The 6,925-nt window shown below is 43.0% G+C and overlaps 1 pseudogene; it reads left to right on the top strand.

Moving 5' to 3' along the window:
• Positions 1-6,054: 6,054 nt before the first annotated feature.
• Positions 6,055-6,172, top strand: LOC126211455 (5S ribosomal RNA; annotated as a pseudogene).
• Positions 6,173-6,925: the final 753 nt, after the last annotated feature.

Here is a 6,925-nt window from a genome sequence, read left to right as displayed (position 1 = left end):
CTCTTCTGTTCCGGTTTTCTCACAGTCCTTGTTTCACTAGCATACAATGCTGTGCTCCAAACGTACATTCATAGAAATTTCTTCCTCACAACAAGGCCTATGTCTGATACTAGTAGACGTCTCTAGGCCAGGAGTGCCCTTTTTGCCAGTGCTACTTTGCTTTTTATGTCCTCCTTGCTCCGTCCATCATTGGTTATTTTGCTGCTAAGGTAGCAGAATTGCTTTACTTCATCTACTTCGTGACCATCAGTCCTGATGTGAAGTTTCTCACTGTTCTCATTTCTGCTACTTCTCATTACTTTCGTCTTTCTTCGATTTATTCTCAATCCATATTCTGTACTCATTAAACTGTTCATGCCATTCATCAGATCCTGTAACTCTCCTTCACTTTCAGTCAGGATAGCAATGTCATCAGTGAATCGTATAACTGATATCCTATCGCTTGAATTTTAATGCTAATCCTGAACCTTTCTTTTAATTCCATCATTGCTTCTTCGACGTACAGATTGAACAGCAGGGGCGAAAGACTATATACCCTTTTTAGTCCGAGCACTTCTTTCTTGGTCGTCCACTCTTCTTTTTCTCTCTTCGCTGTTGTACATATTCTACATATCCGTTTCTCCCTATGGGTTACGCGCATTTTTCTCAGAATTTCGAACCTCTCTTCTAAATCGATTCCTGTTTCTTCTTCTATCACATCAGACAATCTTACCCCTCACAGAGGCCTTGAATGTACTGTTTCCACCTATACGCTCTCTCCTCTGCATTTAACACTGGAATTCCCGTTGCACTCTTAGTGTTACCATCCTTGCTTTAAATTTCACCGAAGGTTCTTTTGACTTTCCTATATGCTGAGTGAGTCTTTCCGAGGATAATTTCTTTTTCGATTTCTTCACATTTTTCGTGCAGCCATTTCTTCTTAGTTTCCCTGCATTTCTTATATTTTTCATTCCTCAGGGACTTGTATTTCTGTATTCCTGAATTTCCCTGAAAATTTTTGTACTTACGCCTTCCATCGATCATTTGAAGCATTTCTTCTGTTACCCATGGTTATTTCACAGTTACCTTCTCGACACCTGGTTTTTTTTCCAACTTCTGTGATTGCCCTTTTTAGAGACGTCCATTCCCCTTCAACTGTACTTCCTACTGAGCTTTACCTTATTGTTGTATCTACAGCCCTAGAGAATTTAAAGCTTGTCCCGTCATCCCTTAGTACTGCTGTATCCCACCTCTTTGCGTATTGATTCTTCCTGATAATCACTTAAACTTCTACTCATTCACCTACAACTGCATTCCAGTCCCTCATGACTATTAGATTTTCATCTCTCTTTACGTACTGTATTACCCCTTCTATATCTTCATATTCTTTCCCTCCCTCTTCACCTTAAGCTTGCGAGGTCGGTATGTATACCTGAACTATCGTGGTATGTGTTGGTTTGCTGTCGATTATGATGAAATCAATCCTATCACTGAACTGTTCACAGTAACATCCTCTCTGCCGTACTTTCCTATTCCTAACGAATCCTACTCCCGTTATACAATTTTCTGCTGCTGTTGATATTACCCTGTACTCATCTGCCCAAAAATCCTTGTCTTTTTTCCATTTCACTTCACTGGCCCATAGTATATCTAGATCGTGCCTTTACATTTCCCTTTTTAAATTTTATAGCTTCCCTACCATCTTCGAACTTTTGACGTTCTACAACCCGACTCGTAGAACGTTATCTTTCGTTGATTATTCAGTCTTTTTCTCATGTCACCTCCCCATTGGCAGTGCCCCCCACCCCCCACCCCCACCACGTGGCACCGTTCCGTAATCTTTTACCAATAAAGAGATCATCATGACCCTTTTTTAATTACAGGCCACGTGGCCTGTTGGTACATGTCATGTGTCTTTAATGCATCCTCAAGCCTTCTGCATCCTCATGCCGTTGATCATTGCTGATTCTTGCGCCTTTAGGGGCAGCTTCCCACCGCAGGGACAAGAATGTGTCCTGAACGTCTTTCCGCTCCTCATCCGTCTTTGACAATGTCGTTGGCAGAATAAAGATAGCTTCTTATGTCGGAAGTGTTCGGCCCCCAATGCTGATTATTATTCAAAATTTCAGCATTGGTGGGTTTCAAACCCAGAACGTTGATTACTAATCAAAAACGGTACCCTCGGACCACGGTTGCAGATCTTTGCAGTAAAACTAACATTTTTCCGAGCACTTGCAATGAACGAATAACATCGGCATAGACGTTAGAAAGAGATTAAGAGGCACACCTTTCAGGAAACTCACATCAAAAGAGATATGTTACAAAATACATAGATGTTAGACTTTTGGTCATTGAAGTTGAAGAAACAAAATAAATATTATCTGGACCTCTGAACATGGGAAATATTTACAAAGTGTGTGGATTTAAATATAATTTCGCTCTCTGATAATGCTAGGTCACACAGTGAATTCCGTGATTGATGAATCATTTTTAGTATAGTAAATTTTCGGTTGATTTTAATGGGAAGCTCCGTTTCTTACAACAGGAATAAAATGAAAACCAGCAATTTTCAAACCTAAATTCAAGCCAGAATAACAAATTAGTAATTGCTGTTCTGAGATAGCTACACAGGTATATGAAGATACAGAAAGCTAAGTCTGAAGCACGATGTCTGAGAACGACAAACATGGTCGAACAGGTTACTTGGTTGAATATCTAAGTTGTGTGGATGTGTATGTGAACCGTCGGCAAGAGCGAGTCGCAAAAATGGTTGAGTAACTGACAATAAAAAATTTAGTGTGAATAGAACCGAGTATGACTGCGGACAGTTCCAGACACTGCCACATACCTAGACCTCAAGCCACTGTACAACGCATGGTGGAGGGAAAACTATACCAGTGCTACTCATACCCTTTCCTGTTTCACTCGCAAATGGAGTGAGGGTGAAATGATTGCCTATATGCCTCGGTGAGAACTGAAATTTACTCGCGGCTTGTTTGTACAAACATCACCATGGCGCAAAACGTTTGGAGACTGGACGTGCAGTATAACCGAACATGAGCTCATCAGTATGTCAACTACCGCTTAAGTGTCGGACTTGTTAATTACAAGCGAAAGTCGATTTTACTAGGTGCCAAAGAAATACAACGAAAAAATAGAGAAACGTTGTTAGCCCTGGTGTCTATTCTTACTTAGAATATGTACTGTTGACGTACGAACATTACTCGAAGCAGGTCAAGGTCGTCATCTCACATTACAGGCTGAAACCCATTACGAAGATCTGTGTCATTTACTGCAGATTCATGTGTGCTAGATAACTCTTTTTTTTTTTTCAAATGGAATGGTAGCGCCTACCAAAACGTCATCAGCATCACTACAAACTTCTTCTTACCAATATTCAACCTCTACAACAGTATTACCACGTCGAAGTAAACTACTGCACATTAATTAGATTATTTCAATTATTTCATTCTGATTTCTAGCTTTCAAAACCATTATCCTATGTACATGGTATTTTTTCCCACTGCAGTCAACCAGGTGACAACTGGGAGAAAGTACATAAACAATATGTAGCGTAATCAATTAGTCTCAAATTGTAAAATCTCACACATCAAAAACCCGTCCTCCTGCTTGAATTATCTCTCTTCATTCAATTTCCAGCCAACTGAAAAACTTGTACTTAGTGCCATCCAAAATGCTATCACACTATCTGACGAAACCGTCTTCTTCCAGATCCGGACTAAGTGTTCCTAAGAGTCCCATTAAAACCCCTTTTCAACTCTAAGGCTCCGTTCGTCTTCTCTTTACTGAAGACGAAACTATCAGTTTGATTTAGCTGTGATCTACATCTATCATTCTGGACGGCCCACTCCTGAACCAATTTCAGTAGCCTCGCATTCCATATTCTGAACAGATTTTAAGTCACCCTAACCAAAAGTCAGTATTTTATATTGAACCCTCTGGATCTCATATTCTTAGCCATATACTCTTCAAAACAACCTCCTATCACTCACACATTCTATCCTAACATTCTCCCATGCACCACGCTGCACGTTGGTACTTCAACGACCACCCAAAGGTTCTCCCGTCCTACTCACAGACTACCGCCCCCCCCCCCCCCCAGCCCCTTCCAAACACACTTCAATAACCACATACTATCCTTCGCCCTCAATCACTTACCTGCAGAGGATAGCAATGATAAACTGTCTTAGAGAAGATGTCGACAGACAGTTCCACGTGGGTCAGCTGCATTACCACGAATGTTTACTACAAGAACATCGCTATATTAGTAACCGTTCTGTCTAACAGCATTGTAACACCGAAAACAATAGTCACACATCTGTCACACGTTTTCATTTATTTCATTATTTTGTAAAATCTCTCACCCATTTCCCGGGTTCGATTCCCGGCGGTGTCAGGGATTTTCTCTGCCTCGTGATGACTGGGTGTTGTCTGCTGTCCTTAGGGTAGTTAGGTTTAAGTAGTTCTAAGCTCTAGGGGACTGATGACCATAGATGTTAAGTCCCATAGTGCTCAGAGCCATTTGAACCATTTTTTTCTCTCACCCATTACTGTGTGGCTGAGGAACACCAAATAAAGCGCTCCCGACAAGAGCAGCATTAGGGGTACGAACTACACAATAAAGATATTAAAAAAGGAACTGGAGAGGAGGAAGGGTGTAGGTCTGAGCACAGTAGTGACGTAGGCTCACTCTCGGCCGTGCCTCAGCAGTAGCGACGCGGCGCTTGACGCCGCCCTCCGCCCGCTCGTTAGCGGACCTTGTCTGTGCCCGCTCGCCGCTTTGATGTTCGTCTCGGCTCAAGTGCCCCAGATACTTTCCCCCGAAGCAGATGTCTCCTGGCGCAAGTCTGACATCAAAGCGGAAGCGGTGTACGTAGTTACATCATCTCCTCGTCAGCCTACACTCGACCCCTAAACTCTCCCACCCGTCACAAGAAGAGATGGGAAGGGTTGCTACTCCACAGTTCAACATATCACCAAAAGCTATCGACACCAGTTAACGCGTTTCGTTCACTGTCACGGTTTTTTTTTTTTTTTAGGGTCGAAAACGATAAAGGAGCTTTTCTTCACTTCATCGTGCATTGTCTCCTCTAAGAACCCCGTATCGAGCATGTGCAAACTTCTTTGGGGAGCTGGTCTTTCGATAGGCATTACCAGCTTTGCAGTGCTAGTTTTTTCAAGCTGACAGCGCGTGTATTGTCAAGTTGTAGTCAGCAGGTAGCGGCCGAGAGGCGAGGACAAAACCGTGACGTATTGAGGGCACAAAAACTAAGTGAATCAAGTTATATTGATTATTGTGATGATTAAAGGTGAGATAAATATTCATGTAAGGTGCGATGTGAAAGTGTTTCGAAAAGAAACATATGAATTAAAGAACCCAGGAGAAACGAATTTAATCAGAAATTATGAGCGAAACACACCGGAAATTTTGTGTATCCAGCGTTCAAGAATTACGAACACATACATATGACGAGAAATGGGGATGCGCGAAACGGTATTTGATTTAAGATTCAGTAAACTTCATGAGAAATATTTGAGAGTAGCGGTAACGGGAATGACACTGTGACCTAAAGACAGTGACGAGTGTGAGAGCGAAATGAAGCACTGTAACGGCGACTTTAGCTGTAAGGCTTCTTATTAATTCTCAACTAAGCAAAGATACTATACAATCTTTTAGATTCCAGCGTACCAACTATATTAAAATATTGCAACAGGGACGGGGGACTAGTAGCAGGAACGGTGTCACAGTTTTCAGGCCTTCCTTTAATCACCTATATTTAACTTCTTTGCCCCCAACCGCTTTATGCGACCGCTAAACGAACATTTTAAATATAGCAAGAGGAGGATGAGTGTTACAGTCCGAACACTGAATCTTCCGGAACCATTGAAATTAGTGGCGAAAATCCGTGACCTGACTGCAGGTAAAAGTTAGAGAACAGAAATTAGCTCCGTGTACTCGCTTTAAACTCGCCAGTGCTAGGGGAATGGATGTTGTCCTCGAGTTCGTATCGTCTTTACTGACATTCCATTATTGAGACAACTATATTGTAACGTGGCAATGGCCTTGCCGCAGTGGATACACCGGTTCCCGTCAGATCACCGAAGTTAAGCGCTGTCGGGCGTCGCTGGCACTTGGATGGGTGACCATCCGGGCCGTCATGCGCTGTTGCCATTTTTAGGAGTGCACTCAGCCTCGTGATGACAACTGAGGAGGTACTCGACCAAATATTAGCGGCACCGGTCAAAGAAAACCATCATAACGACCGGGAGAGCGGTGTGCTGACAACACGTCATCCTCATGTGAATGACCTCCTCAGCCGAGGATGATACGGCGGTCGGATGGTCCTTAAGGGCCATTTGTGGCCTGAAGACGGAGTGCTTTGTATGGGATCGTCCTGAGAGCCAGTAAATTAACACACGAAGAAAGAATCTAGCGAATCGACGACGTCATCTGCGAACTCGCCGTCTCAGTGTGACCGTAGGCTCGACTCGTGAGTCTCCACCACTTCCCAATCGTCACATGCGTCTGTTGTAGGGTACAAGTGGCCTCGACTTAATCAGAAAAGACAGCGAGTACACGAGTCAGCAAGTATATACCGCGAACTCGCAGCATTCCCGCTATATACGCAACCGTTCTGAAATGTTCAAATGTGTGTGAAATCTTATGGGACTTAACTGCTAAGGTCATCAGTCCCTAAGCTTACGCACTACTTATCCTAAATTATCCTAAGGACAAACACACACACCCATGCCCGAGGGAGGACTCGAACCTCCGCCGGGATCAGCCGCACAGGCCATGACTGCAGCGCCCCAGACCGCGCGGCAACCGTTCTGAACGAAATTTCTACCATTAAACTGTAAATTACCGTTGATTTATTTCACAGAATCAGATTTCAGTTTTATAGTCATTCCCAAGTGCAAGGTG

The sequence above is a fragment of the Schistocerca nitens genome, chromosome 1 (assembly GCF_023898315.1).
Source record: "Schistocerca nitens isolate TAMUIC-IGC-003100 chromosome 1, iqSchNite1.1, whole genome shotgun sequence".
NCBI lineage: Eukaryota > Metazoa > Arthropoda > Insecta > Orthoptera > Acrididae > Schistocerca > Schistocerca nitens.
The sequence above is the reverse complement of the archived record's forward strand: the minus strand, read 5'-3'. Positions and strand labels throughout refer to the sequence as shown.